Source organism: Penaeus chinensis, chromosome 5 (assembly GCF_019202785.1).
Source record: "Penaeus chinensis breed Huanghai No. 1 chromosome 5, ASM1920278v2, whole genome shotgun sequence".
Taxonomy (NCBI): Eukaryota; Metazoa; Arthropoda; class Malacostraca; order Decapoda; family Penaeidae; genus Penaeus; species Penaeus chinensis.
The window spans coordinates 34460810-34475809 of NC_061823.1; the positions used below are offsets into that span (position 1 = coordinate 34460810).

Consider the following 15000-nt stretch of genomic DNA (forward strand, 5'->3'; position numbering starts at 1 on the left):
GTAGTACGATCAATAATCACTTCTACTTTCATTATCCTTTTTATCGCAGAGAATTGATTTACGGTAATTATAATATTTTGGATCTTGAAATTGTCTTGTTATCCCTTTTTCCTTTTCACTTTTCATTATATATCTATATACTTTGTAATATTCGTCTCGTGTGTGAGCACGCACGCGCATGCTCTCTCTCTCTCTCTCATACACACACACACACGCACACACACACACACACACACGCGCGCGCGCACACATATGTTTGTGTGTGTATATATGTATATATACATGTATATACATGTATGTGTGTTTTTGTATGTGTGTGTGTGCGCGCGTGTGTATATGTGGTATGTGTGGGGAGGATGTTTGTGTTTTCATACACACATACTTATACATTTATGCACAAACACACACACACACACACACACACACGAATATACATATGCACAGCATATGTACATATCTCAAGTACCTCCTAGAGGAAGTTTAACCCTGTATACACATGACTGTGCATGTGTGTGTGTGTAGACACGCACATATTTTTCCCGCTGGCTTTATAAACATATCAGCCGTTCTTCAAGGAACGAGTGCCTACGAGACGCCAGGCACTCATGAACTGAACACCACCTGTGTCGGCATGGCTTTGCAGTAGATAAGGTCCTGATAAAATTGTCTGATCCTACGCTTCCGGGATTGGTAACATAAATCCGGATCATAATTAGGGGGGCGTGGGGATAGATAAAATAAAGATAAAAAAAATAGGCCGTCGACAACCAATGGATCCGAACACTGTAAGAAGACTGTCCTTGTCGACGTCACTTAAAACAAAAGACAGACTCGTTCCGACGTGTTGTGTTGTATGTTTAGCCGGAGGTATTACTCGGTGGTTCCACAAATCATAAATCGTGTGTGTGTGTGTGTGTGTGTGTGTGTGTGTGTGTGTGTGTGTGTGTGTGTGTGTGTGTGTGTGTGTTCGCATGCATATAAAGATAAATGCATGAACAGTAATTACACCGATATAAAATATTTACAGTACTGGTTCCATAGACTGCTATACACGTACATATTTATCATCAAATGGGGGAATTCAATCATGTGTCAGAATTTGAGATACATATTATGCATTTACATCAATCGCATAAAAAAAACAAAGGCTTCTGACCCACATTACAAAACCCATTGATTTCACTGACAAGAACAATTTTCATATTCCTGTTTTTGTGTATTCTCCTCTTTCAGTAGGTAATGTACGTTATTCCAATAAATATATTTCTGATGACACACACGTTTTTTTTTTTTTTTCAGTACACTCGCATGGCTATTTCAGGCTCACTACCTTTACATTTCCCGTCAGTAATAAGACTTCTGTATAAGAAGTAGTAGTAGTAATCCCACACGATTTCAGACGAGGAACACTTTCGTTGCACTGATGCGAACTGACACACATTCGCAACAAAATTTACGGTGCACTAAACACACCCACAACTTCAGAACCCAATGCACTCCACCAGACAAAAATATATCTGTACACAAAGATCCACCTTCGCCACAGCGTCTTGAAATCGAAAGCGCGTAAAGTTAAGAAAACGCGAGAGGCTCCACGAGTACAGTCCCTCACCCTGTCGTGTGCCACGCTGAACTGAGTAGCAGTGACTGGCCACTCTCTCCGTTGCCGTCGCAAGTGTGCGCTGGTACACTCCGTCACGCACGGGTTGGGGAGATGAGGGGGGGGGGGGGGGGAGAGGGAGGGGACAGAAGGGATGGGGGAGGCCACTTGTTCTCCGATCCGATTATGAAATATATTGCAGTAGAGGGTGAGCGTCAGGGAACTTTAACCGGGCGAAAATGTACCTCGTTGAGAGATCGGTGTTTGAGGCATATTATCTCATGTATATATTCTTACTCACGGATCACTTGCAACCATTACTTTGTCTTTCTTTGTGTGTTTTACCTAGTTCTGTTTTTGTTTTGTTTTTTTCTGGCTCGTATCAAGGCGGGTGTGAAGATTCTCAAACGTCACCAATAGGGTGAGAATGACTCGGCATGAAGGAACACGATTAGCATATCGTGTAGGAGTGCAGAGGCAACAAGTGTGTGTGTGTGTGTGTGTGTGTGTGTGTGTGTGTGTGTGTGTGTGTGTGTGTGTGTGTGTGTGTGTGTGGTTGTCTATGCAAGTATATTGTACACGTGTGTGTGCGTATACTTTTCAAAATATGTGTAAAATTCGCCCTCTATCTTCCCATCCAAATGTCTCCGTCAGACGCGCAGAAATCTTAACATCCGGAAAACTCTTGACTCCCTCTCCATTCCCCTTGTTCCAATACCCCCCTGAGTCACATGATGCTGACTAAATATTTCTCAGTCCTAAAGCTCCCCCTTCCTACTGCACATGTCTTGCGCAGAAATAACTAACTTCTCGCTCATCCTTCCTCCTCTTTCTGCAAATATTTTCTTGTCACCATCAAACTACATACCCTGTTTCCACATGATTATAGCTCTAATACTTCCACTCACAATATAAATTGTATAACAAACCGTCGCGTCAAGTATTATCAAATCCCAACCCGTGTCTGCTGCGCGTCGAAACCACATTGCCAAGGAAAACAAAATACAGAAGTAACCAATACAACCACTGCGATATCATTGACTGGGAGGGAAAAATGTCAAATGAATTTCCTGTCTCCGTGACGTCATAGCTCCTCAGAGGCAGTGAAGAATGGGGAGAAGGTGTGAGCACATTTATTGTCCTACAGTGTTGTTAAGGTGAAAGTGGATGCTTAGTGTGACACTTATTGCGATATTTTTAGTATTATAGTTTTTCAGTTATCATCATTAGTGTTACAATGGTAGCGATGACAGCAGTTACTTTGTCATTATCACTTCTCACGATTTGTTGCAGTTACTGATGATGATTTGTTTGTTATGATCTAATTCATGGTTTGAAAAATCGCATCAAAACGTAGGTTACTATAACTAATAGCAATATTATCAATATTATTTTGTTTACTTTGTTCATCTTCGCCGCTCTTTGCCTCTTCCTTTCCCTCTTTACATCTCTTTCTCACACACTAGCCCTTGCGAAACCGCGTCACCGCATCCTGCATACGAGCTCCAAGAACAGCTCGGCGAGAGTGATGTCATGCACTCCTGGCGAAGATAAGGCACACTAACACTATGACGTCTGTGGTGTCTGAGAGTGTCATGCTTAAACGCCGTGTCCTCTGGCCTGTGCTAGCTAATTCTCGTGGTTTTGTTCGTAACTTCTTTGTACTGATGGCCATGTTAAAAACTTTCTGAAGGTTAGCATTTGAATAGAGAATCATTCTGGCATTAATAGGGATGTTGATATTACATGATATTTTAATAATTATGATATCAAGTAAGAGCAGCAATTACCATACTGAGAATATAAGTGATTATAACATTAGTTATATTGATAATGGCAGCAGCACTATTAAAGATAATAATAGCAGTGTTGGTAGATGTACAGCACAAACAATAATGATAAGGCATTATAATAGTAATAAAGATAATAACAAAAGTATTTATGGTGATAGTACTGTATAAACCAACAATTGCTTAAACAGCGCAAATTACACCCGGAAACAGTAAGGCACCAAGGATTAATTTGAGTATCGCACATAACCACATGTAAGCCACACAATGTTCAGGTGCAAACACAGCCACATGTTAGGTGGTGTGGCGGTTCCGTCACCAACCCCCCTCCCCCGAACCGCCTTTTACCCCCTCACGATTTCCAGGAACTCTCTATATGCGGCATTGGGTTGCTCTATTCTCTTATGCTTTAACAAACCCATCTACAACGAAGAACACCGCTGGAATGCACACGCTGTATATGAGAATCGTTATTTAATTTAAATAAACGAAGCACGTATACTAACGACGCACTCCCATATTCATGCCATTCGATCGCATTCACACATATTCTGCGCATATAAACACGTCAGTAACAGCAAGCACAGACATGCCGCACACAGGCACTCGCACAGACGCAGAGCCACACGGTCTGAGGAGTGAATCACCGCGCCAAGGCAGCAACATGCACGGGTTGACGTGGGTGGTTCCCTGGGCCCGCCGTCAAGGGCATCGCTAGAGAGGTGTGGCAGAGGAACGTTCCGCGCGATAGGCAGTTATTTCCTCCTCGCTCCACATTCCCTGACGGTGATCGCCTCGTATTAGGCTTTTAAATTGCGTTCATCTCTCTCTCGTGTTTATCTGATCTGGAGATTTTTAGATCTTTTTTAGTGTGTTTGTTCTTGCGCTGTGAAAGCTTTTACTTTTTGATTTATGTCGCGAGTTTCCTCACGTGTGATAAATACTTGTGAGGAATCACTTTTTTTCCCTCGGTGTTGTAACGGTGGATTGTGCGTGTGAGTGCCAGGTGCTTTCACGTAAAGGATGACACTGCAGTACTGCACGCTGTCATATTCGAACTGACGAAACAATGGCGGAAAGAAGGAGGAAGGGAAGGAGAGAGTGAGTGAGAGTGGGAGCAGTGACGTGTCGGCAACCCTCCAAGCTCGCCAACCCGCCAACCTTCCCAGCGCGGCGCAAGTGTCCCGATCCTCTAATTGTTGACTTCCTTTCCCCGCCAGGATACCCAATGACTCCCTCAATTACAACATATCAACCCTTTTTAAACCGCTGCCCCACTGCCGTGCGCGCCCGTCTCGCCGATTTGCTGGCCTTAGGTTTGTCATTCATTCCTATGCCGTCATATATTATGTACACACACACACACACACACACACACACACACACACACACACACACACACACACACACACACACACACACACACACACACATACCTACACGCACACATATATATGTATATATACATATATACATACATAAATACATACATATGTGTATATATATATATATTTCTCTCTCTCTCTCGATCCATACATAACCACGCATATCCCATTCTCCAATCACTCCCATTGCGACCAAGATTCACCAATACTCGACGCGAATCATCCCGAGATACGAAAGCTTAGTATGACTCATAACCTCATCCCAGAACACGGTCCCTTCCTCGCAAACCTGAACACTTGTTGGCAGAGCGAAGGTAAACACTCGCCTATAGCAGAGTGCATTTACACCAGTTATGTTAAGTTGCCTGTTTAAACTGTGCTATTATTATACGGGGCAATCAGCTGTAGAAATAATGCGTTTCCCTGGCTTCTTTGTTTTTTGGTGATAAGGTTGGTCATATTGGCTATAATTAGGATATTAATGTTGATAATGATAGTGATAAGTGGTGACCGTCGTAAAGTTATCGTTATCATTGTCCTTTTTAGTATTGTAAATGTACGTTGGTATCATGATTGTCGTTGTTTATGTTGCTGTTATCATGATGATGATGATGATAATAATGATTTGTATTATACTTACCAACATTATTATTATTATTATTATTATTTTTACTATGAATGTTGACAATATTAATAACAATACTTATATCAACAAATAGTGATATATTGATAATAGTGATAATATGAACTATGCTAATGATCATAAAGATAAATATTTTAACGTTGGTAATGGTAATGATATGATTATAATTGATGATTAGAACTATGCTTATTATTGAATTAATGGTAATGAAAATAGTAGCAACACTAATAATAATAATAATAATAATAATAATAATAATAATAATAATAATAATAATGATAATAATAATGATAATAATAGTAATAGTAATAGTAATAGTAATAGTAATAGTAATAGTAATAGTAATAGTAATAGTAATAGTAATAGTAATAATAATAATAATAACAATAATGATAACAAAGAAAAAAAATATAAGTGATAGTATTATTAGTGGGAGAGTTAATGATTCATTATGGTATTGCGTATTGATATTATTATTACCATTGTTATTTTTTCATTTATAAGTCACAGTTAGTTACTGCTTTTAGATAAACGATCTATACGTTACTGTATGAGATCATACCCTATGGTTATAACGCAGACAATAAACGTTTTGCTTCGAATTTTACCAGGTCAAAGGAAAATACCCTATTACCTATTACCCACCGCAATGACCTCAAAGTACATATTACGAGTTTATAATTTTTTCGAATGTCATTTCATTCCAAAGAATTGGAAAATTAAAGGGTGAGTGATGCGGTCAGTTGGTTGAGTAAGCCGAAGCCACATCCGAGGCAAAGTCTCCGGACGTGGCAGTACCCTCGTGCATGAATCACGACGAGAGGTGCCAGTTAGGGATTACCGAGTCTGTCCATGCGTTATGTTTTCGTGCGATTCGTGAGCGCATTCTGTACGCCGCGATCATCTTAACGGGGTTAGTTATTACTCAATTAATTTAACGTGTTAAATAGAGCAATGCCTTTGCTCATTCCCACGTTCGGTCATGTGCGAAGTTGTGCAATAGTTCGTCGTTTCATTAGAAGTTTTCAGTGCTGATATAAACAAACAGTATTCATTAGGGACCGATAGTAAAACACTGTGCATTGCGATGATTAATGAAGCTCATAACCGGGCCTGCGCCTTTGCAAGTCATAAATTTCACCTGAAAATATTAGAAAACGCGACCTCACTCGCTGGTAATATCATAATGGCCTTCAGTACTGATTTTATCAACGTTCAATTATGCTCCAAGCAAAGTGTCCTGTTGACATTTTACTGGCGGTTGAGAAATTAATAAAGTCGACCCACTTCCTTTTCACTCTCTCTCTCGCTCTCTCTTTCTTTCTTGCTTGTAAAAAAAAAGCGTGAGACTGAATTATTTCGCATATTCAGATATTTCATCTTCATCAGAATTCCGTCATCTTTGCTCTTTCTCTCTCTCTCTCTCTCTCTCTCTCTCTCTCTCTCTCTCTCTCTCTCTCTCTCTCTCTCTCTCTCTCTCTCTCTCTGTCTCTCTCTTTCTCTCTCTGTATGCCTTTCTCTCCCTCTCTCTCTCTTTCTCTCTGTATGCATTTATCTCCCTCTCCCTCTCTCTATCTCCTCTCCCTTTCTATCTTTTTTCATTCCTTTCCTTCATCCCCTCTCTCTCTCCCGTCCTCCCCCTTCTGTACATGCTAACAACAACCCCGCACAGACATCTGGCCAATTAAAACGGGGCCCATATTGTATCCGGTGCCTTTCGTGACGTGCGCCCCTTGCATTTTCCTCCATACACGTGTCCCTGTCTCGTGACTTGTCATTTTTTTGGGTGGGTGGGGGTGGGTGGGGGTGTTGTGGGGTTGATGCATTGTCGATATTCCGGTTGTTTCGATTATGTTCCGGTTGTGATGTTTATTCTCCGGTTGCAATGTTTATGTTCTGGGTTGCAACGTTATGGTTGCAATGTTTTTGTTCCGGTTGTAACTTTTATGCTCTGGTTGCATTTGTGTTCCGTCCGGCTACGATATAAATGTTCCCATTGCTGGTGTTTATGTTCCGGATGTAATGTTTATGTTCCGGTTGCAATATTTATCTTCTGCTTGCAATGTTTATATTCAAGTTGCAATTTTTCCCTTTCTGGCAACAGCAGGGATCTTATTGCGGTGTGTTATGCAATTGATGTTTAACTACGGTCAGTTTCCAGTTTGCAACATCAATAGCAGCGTGTCATTCTACTCGCGAAATGAGGTCATGAGCCGCTCTCCATGACGCTGGATTTGATTGCTTTGTCATGGCTTTTTCCGCGTAATTTATCCTCACTTTTTACGCTGATTTTCATAGCATGAGTATCCGATTGCGTAGGTTTAACTGTCATTTAATTAGAGGGGATGAAAATGCTGTCTGTCTCGTGCACACACACATACACACACACACACACACACACACACACACACACACACACACACACACACACACACACACACACACACACGCACGCACGCACACTCAGTATTTAAATGAATGTCATCTTTCCACTTAATCTGTTGCCTTGTCATTTCATATTCCCAGGTCCTATATATATTTCACTCTCCTATCGCATGTGACCGAAAGTGTAATTAATTAGCTGTTGTTCTGTTTCCCGTGACGCAAGTGGATCATAGTAGACAGGGCTAAACCTTTAAATATGATTTGTGCAGTTTGTTATAAGTTAGGGCTGTCGTAAGATTACTCAATAAGACACGGTGGTATTCGCACGCATTGCGTACTTGATCGTTTGTCTTAATTTAGTTATATTGTTACGGCTCTCTAGGTCAGTTTGTTGATAATGTTCAAGCCACCGTCGCGTTTGATCGTTTCTCTCTGTCTGTCTCTGGCTATGTCTCTCGCTCTCTTTCTTTCCCTCTCGCTCTCTCTCTCTCTCTCTCTCTCTCTCTCTCTCTCTCTCTCTCTCTCTCTCTCTCTCTCTCTCTCTCTCCTCCCTCCCTCTCCTCCCCCCCCTCTCTCTCTCTCTCTCTCTATCTCTCTTCTCTTTCTCTCCCCTCCTCTCTCTCTCTCTCTCTCTCTCTCTCTCTCTCTCTCTATATATATATATATATATATATGTATATATCTGCACACACGCACGCACATACACAACACATACGTTTGCTCATGGAGACGCGCCATCTTCCTTTATCGCTATCACAAGCCCAGCAGGACGTCGTGTTGTGCAAACTACTACTTATCATTCCTCTCTGAAGGAATTCGTGTTAATTGGTAACACTCTTCCCCGCCAGTAGATGTCTCTCTCGCGCGCTCTTTAGGGGCAGTGCCAGAGTGCCAGGGCCATAAAGCCGGCCATTGGCACCGAGGGGAAAGGAAGAGAGGCCGAATAACCGACCAATTTGTTGTCCCTATTGGCTCGTTGTTTCCCACGGAAGTTCTAAGTCACGGATATAACACGGTCAGAGGGAAGGGGGGGGGGTAGAGGGGGGTGTTAAGGGAGATGTGAGTCATGTTGTCGGAGAAGGGGAGAAGGAGGGGGGAGGGGAGAGGGGAGAGGGGAGAGGGAGGTGACACGGAGAGACAGACAGAAGAGCAGACCGGAAACACGAGAGGAAAGTTTGACCGTGAGGAGTGAGGAGTGAGGGTTGTGGGGAGGGGAGGAAGTTAGAGGGAGTTGCGAACTCCAGCGGGAGTGACGAGCGACGAGAGGTATGGGTGGGGTAGGAGGAGGGGAGTAGATTGCCAGGTGTGTGGAAGGTACAGTATATACCCTGGTGTTGACGGGGAGAGAGAGGAGAGGCGATGTAAGGACAGTGACAGTCTGCTGGATATATTCTCTCTCTCTCTCTCTCTCTCTCTCTCTCTCTCTCTCTCTCTCTCAGTTCCGCTCCACATGAATGTCCACGCATGTGCGTTATGATCTTTCATATTCATTACATGTATCGCCAAAAGAATATTCCTTATTAAGTACATGCAGTGCAATGCCCTTATGTTGGATTTAGGATGAATATTTCCAATATTCAGATTAAATTAAATTCTTTTAGCTGATCAGTTTTGACCAGCTCAAAACTTGCCTTATCAGAGGAAAACTTTTAAGAGATAATAAAGTCTGTTTCATCTCATTTGCTTTTAACTGGCAGAAAATCTACTCTTCCGGGCCCACACTTTCATTTATAGCCACCAATGTCCAGTTGCAAGAATAACTCACGACTGTGAAACGGGTCACATTTTAAATTTTATTACAGGACTATATCCAAAAGGTTAGATGTGTAACAGCCATACACGACATCTCTGTGTGTTCTTAAAGCATTTTTTTTCGCTCTGCAATTTGCAAACCTTCAAAATATCTCAAGCCGGAGTACATACCACAATGGAAGAACTGCATTTTAAAAATCGTATACAGAAAAAGAAAAAGAAAAGAAAAGAAGGAAAAAACAATCATAACATCACAAAAACACTGAAAAACCTCGTCCACTCAGCCAACTCGAAAGAAGAAAAAAGAAAGAAAAGAGTGGCCAGCTTCAACAGTAATAAAACATGCTTATTACCTCTTCCCATCTTACTAGACATATTCCTCTTGTCACTCCTAACGCGTTTTGCCGTCTCAAGGATGAGCGTCGGAGTTCAGATTAATTTAGCACTAACAAGGTACGACTTAATGGAGACGTTAAATGAGCTCAACCTTCGCCGGCGCGTGCAACAGTACACCGGCCTTCGGGTCCTGTGGTCGAGGACCGAGGCCGAGGGAGACGGGCTATAGTTTCCCCATGTTATTTTCTTGTCTTATTTATTTAGTGTTTGTTATATTTCTCTTTGTGTGATTATTATCATTGTGGTTGCTTTTATTATTAGTAGTATTGTTGCTGTTATTATTAGTAGTAATGTTGCTGTTATTATTAGTAGTATTGTTTTTGTTATTATTATTATTGTTGTTGCTGTTATTATCATTAGTATTATTCTTAGTGGTAGTAGTAGTAAAAATACTATTTCTACTACTATTACTGGTACTATTACTACTACTGTTATCATCGCCATCAATATATTAACATTATTATAATCTTTATCGTTTTTATCATTACTATCATTTTTGTTATTATCTTTATAGTTGTCGATATTGTTAACACATTTCATAATTGTTATTGCTGTTTTAACCATCATCAGTTAATGAATTTTATTCTGTATCACTTCTTTTGATTCCCTACGTCGGGATTAATGCAAATCCTATCAGCGAGAAACGAGTGGCGTGGCCCCCATCTCCGATTCAATGTCGTTTTTTTCTAGCGCTGTAATCAAAATGTCAGATACCCTGCCCCCGTCCTCCTCTCCCCTCTATCTCTCCTTTCCCCTCTCTCCCCCTATCACGCGCTTCTTATTTCCCCTCGTGCTCTTTATTGTGAAACCGCAAACACTCGCTAACCGCCATCTATCGTTAGGTTATTCTGTTGCGTCTCTTCTGTTTTCTTTGCCCCCCTTTTATTTGCTTCGATTTCTCACTACCTGCTTTCTCTTATTTCGTTCTTCTTTCCATCACTTCTCTCTTCTCTCTCTCGCTCACCTCTCTTCGCCCCTCATTTCCTCTCTCAGTCACTCTCTAGATGACCAACATATCTGTCTGAGTCTCTCTCTCTCTCTCTCTCTCTCTCTCTCTCTCTCTCTCTCTCTCTCTCTCTCTCTCTCTCTCTCTCTCTCTCTCTCTCCAAGGCTATCACTAACGACCGGTTCCTGCGGTAACAAGCAGGTCAGGACTCGTCGGTCGGTTCCAAGGCTAAAACTCCCTTTGATGTTCTATTCACCCCCTCTACAGGCAGAATCGGTAACTACGATTCAATTCCGTTCATATGGACTCTAGGTCCGATTAAACTGGACGTGGCAACTTTCAGTCCCGTGATTCTGGAATGACATGACGAAGAGCGAATGTGGGAGCTCACTGTATGGTAAGAGTGGCCTGAAAAGTGATCCCGAGGGAGACACATCCTGAGGTCTAACTCCTCCCTCTCTCCCTCTCCCTCTCCCATGCCCCCTCACTCTCCTGTACCCTCAAGCGTACCGTCTGTACCCCTCACTCAGCTCTCCTCTTTGCTGAAATGTGTCCACGCATCTGGCGAGTGTATTCATCAGTGTTGTCTTCAGGGCTTAACTGGAGATTCTATCTTTATATGGTATGACCTTTCTCTTCCCAACGAATTTATTCCCAGACTGAATTTGCTATCACATTTGTTTCCAAAAACTACTGAATATTCTATCTAATTTGATTCCAAAAGCTAACTCACCTATGATATGTACCCAAATTGACTCTTGTATTTTATTCTGCAATGACACTCGTATCAAATTTAATTCCGAAATTGTCTTTCTTTTATTGTCACAGGGCGTGTTAGCATTTACTTTACTTATTATTATTTTGCCCCTCTGTATTCTATCTTCTCTCCCCCTTATTATCTTTCTTTATCCGCTTCCGTCCTTCTTTATTTTGCTATCTTAGGTATCCTCTTGATTCTCCTCTCTCGTTAAACTGTAGTTAACCTATGACCTATACTTCTGAACAAGACCTCTCATACTGGATCTGGATTTTCCTCTGTTCATCCACGGTCAGGTTTGTTTTCTTTTTCCTCCCTCGCTCCTCTCCCACTCTCTCTCTATCTCTGTCTATCTGCCTGCCCCCCCCCCCCTCTCTCTCTCTCTCTCTCTCTCTCTCTCTCTCTCTCTCTCTCTCAAATATGTATATATGTATCTCAGTGTGTGTGTGTGTGTGAGTATAATATGTATAAACATATGTATGTGTATGTATACATCCGTATATGAATATATGCATATATCTTGATCTATCTATCAATATATTTAACTATATATATAACTGTATTAATCTATTTATTTACATATATATTTATTAATATATATTTATTTATGTCTATCTAGTTATAAACATACATACATGCACTTGCGCGCACACACACATACAAACAACCCTCCGCGTGTCCGTCCCATGCTCTGCGTCTGATACAGTCTCGCTCACATTTAAAATCTTTCCTCAGTCTCGCTCTTCCTTCCCTTCTCTTTCCTCTCCATCCGTTATCCCGGCCAACAAGAACCAAACTTTGCATAGTATTCTGTTTCTTTTGTTTTCAGGGTCTAGACAGTCGGCCACAAAAGTGCTGGTTGCTGCTTTTTTCCTTTTTTTACGTATCTTTTTATTTCGCGGCTGCGTTTTCTTTTCCGTTTCATTGCTTTACGTTTTTCTCTAGTTTTAAAGATGGAGGTGAAAAAAGAAAGGAAGAAAAGAAAGAAATGAAAATTAATATTTGAACATTAAAGACAAAAAAGAAAACTTCAATTTCATCTCTCAATCTAGTTCTTTTACATCTGCTGTTCATGCTTGTTCACTGTATATTATTTATCGTTAGTTTCTTTTATTCCACTTCTTCCGCTTTCGGTTTCTTTTCTTCCGACATCATATTAGATGCAGTTTACTAGAATCTAGATCAAGCCCCTCATTACTTCTTACCACTCACTGCGTTAGAACACCTCTCGTCCTGCTGATATCACACCCTTTGGTGCCTTCACCCTAATGCTATGCCCTCCTCTCCTCACGCTATCACCCTTGCCTCTCCCCCTTCTACTCCCTCTCCTCCCTCGACCCCCCCCCCTCCTCTCCTCTCCTCCCTCGACGCACCTCCCCTTCATCCTCTCCTCCCTGCACTTGACCCCCCTCCCCGGCCATCCCCTTTTCCCGTCTCCACCCAAAACCAAGATAATTTCCCCCTTAGCCCTCTCGACCCGTGATTCAGACTCCGGCCATCGACGTCCATATCAAGTGTTTTGCAATTCCGAGAAATCTCAAGTGAGTAACAGGTCCGCGGAGAAGGGCGAGGACCCACGCGGCGAAGGCGGCTGGTCGATAGGGCGGACCTGAAGGAGAGGCGGTCAGCATCGTGCTTGTTGCAATTGCTCGACCCGGTCACGCTGGCTCTCTCCCTTAACTGGGGAGTAATAGATAAACCAAAGAAAAGAAAAATAAATTGCCTTTCGCTTCTGGATTAGAATATAATAACTAAATAAAAATACATAAATAATAATGATAATAAAAAACGTTCAGAAAACACACGAGGAATATTCATCAAACATCTTAGAAATGCTTCAGTAGCAAAAAGACTACCTTCCCTCCTCTCCTGCTTGGAGGGCCAGGCAAGGCGTGCAGACTCCGTGAATAAAAGTGATAATTCTGATGACTGGTGCGCCGGTTACCTATATTTGGCGGGCAGCTGATGGGCACAGGCATAAACACACGCGGGAGAAATATGCAGCACGTCGACCACTTTTTATTTTTCTTTCTTTCTCTTTTACTTTCTTTCTAAATATATTTTCTGCTGCTGAGATATAAGCTTATTCTTGGATTACTTTATTTTTTTTTTGCGTTTCTTTGCAGTTGGTGTCTATGTCATTAGTATTTTTCTTGTTTTTTTCATGAACGTTTTATGTTTTCAGGGTCTGACGTGATCAGATTTTTTTGTTTTTCAATAATGTAAACATAAGTTAATTTTTAGGTTACACTTTAATGAAGGTTATCTCCTTTCACATACTCCCCCCCCCCCCCCCTCTGTTCATCGTTAATCACAATCATCTTCAACACTTCACTCTACATTTTAGTACCACTGTCACACATTAACATAAGCAAACGAGAACAGTGCCAATACCGAGCAGTGTCACCACACACCCTCGCCCGCCACTGTGGACTACAGGCGGCAGCGAGATCCCCGGCCGAGAGAGGGGGCAACCGGCACCCCATCTTCCCACGGGTGACCAAATAGTAATAATGTTTTGTCGTTTTCCCTCCCATTACAGAGACTTATCGGGGTGTTTCCCATGGAGGCTGCGGGGGAGCCGTGGGCGTAATCTCGTGGGCGGCTCCTGAGGACGGTTTGTGGATTACCTGCTTGGAAAAACGCAATGGAGGGACGGAGCGAAGCGTTAAGGAATTTGTCTCTATCGCAAGAAAATAAACCGTAGTGGGAAGGAGCCAGCAGATGGCTTACCCTCACCTTACCCCCGTCGTACCCCAACTCCCCCCTATCAACCCTCATCTGTGACGTCACCAGACAAGAATGCATCCTTTTCTCGCCCTCCTCACCCTCCTTCTCGTTAAAGGGTTGCATTGCACAAGACGTTTCGGACTCGAGTGTACAGAAGTGCGGCCTTCTTAATCCAGCAATGCGGAAGAGGAAAACATGGTGCCTCTACCCCGCCCATCCCCCGTCCCTCTCCTCCCCACCCTCCTCTAACCCCCGGCTCATCTCCCCACCCTCCCCTAACCCTCGGCTCATCTCCCTAGCCCTCCCCACCCAACCCCACATGGGAGCCGGTTTGGCACTGGCACATGGGAAGTTCCCGGCACGAGGTATGAGGCAAGGCTGATGAGTAGAGACGTAAGTGCATGAGAGGGTAGATAAGTTTGGGAAAAAATGAGTAGTGGGTGGACTGAGGGAGGAAGATCGGAGGGGAGATTAGTGCAAAGATGAATTGAGATGTAAGGGTATATGACAGGGTAGATAAGAGGGCACCTGAGGAAATGGGGAAAGTAGATAAGTAGGTGTGAGGTTACGTGGACGTGCAGGTAGTTAAGGAGGTAGAAAGTAGGAACCCAGAGTA

General features: G+C 42.4%; 1 protein-coding gene across 8 annotated transcripts in view; it reads right to left on the bottom strand.

The window, feature by feature from the left end:
* The window catches only part of LOC125025714 (serine-rich adhesin for platelets-like), a 171133-nt gene that overhangs the window by 50006 nt on the left and 106127 nt on the right, over positions 1 to 15000 (bottom strand). For 2 of the 8 annotated variants that reach the window (XM_047613862.1, XM_047613855.1), the window contains exon 1: positions 1536 to 1688. The exons of 1 other annotated variant lie outside the window; for it this stretch is intronic. The gene's annotated coding sequence lies outside the window, so the exon portion shown is untranslated. Of the gene's footprint in view, positions 1 to 1330; positions 1452 to 1523; positions 1727 to 13599; positions 14029 to 14048; positions 14145 to 15000 lie in introns of those variants that run through there. 5 more of the 8 variants (XM_047613859.1, XM_047613861.1, XM_047613858.1 and 2 more) reach the window with 5 other exon arrangements.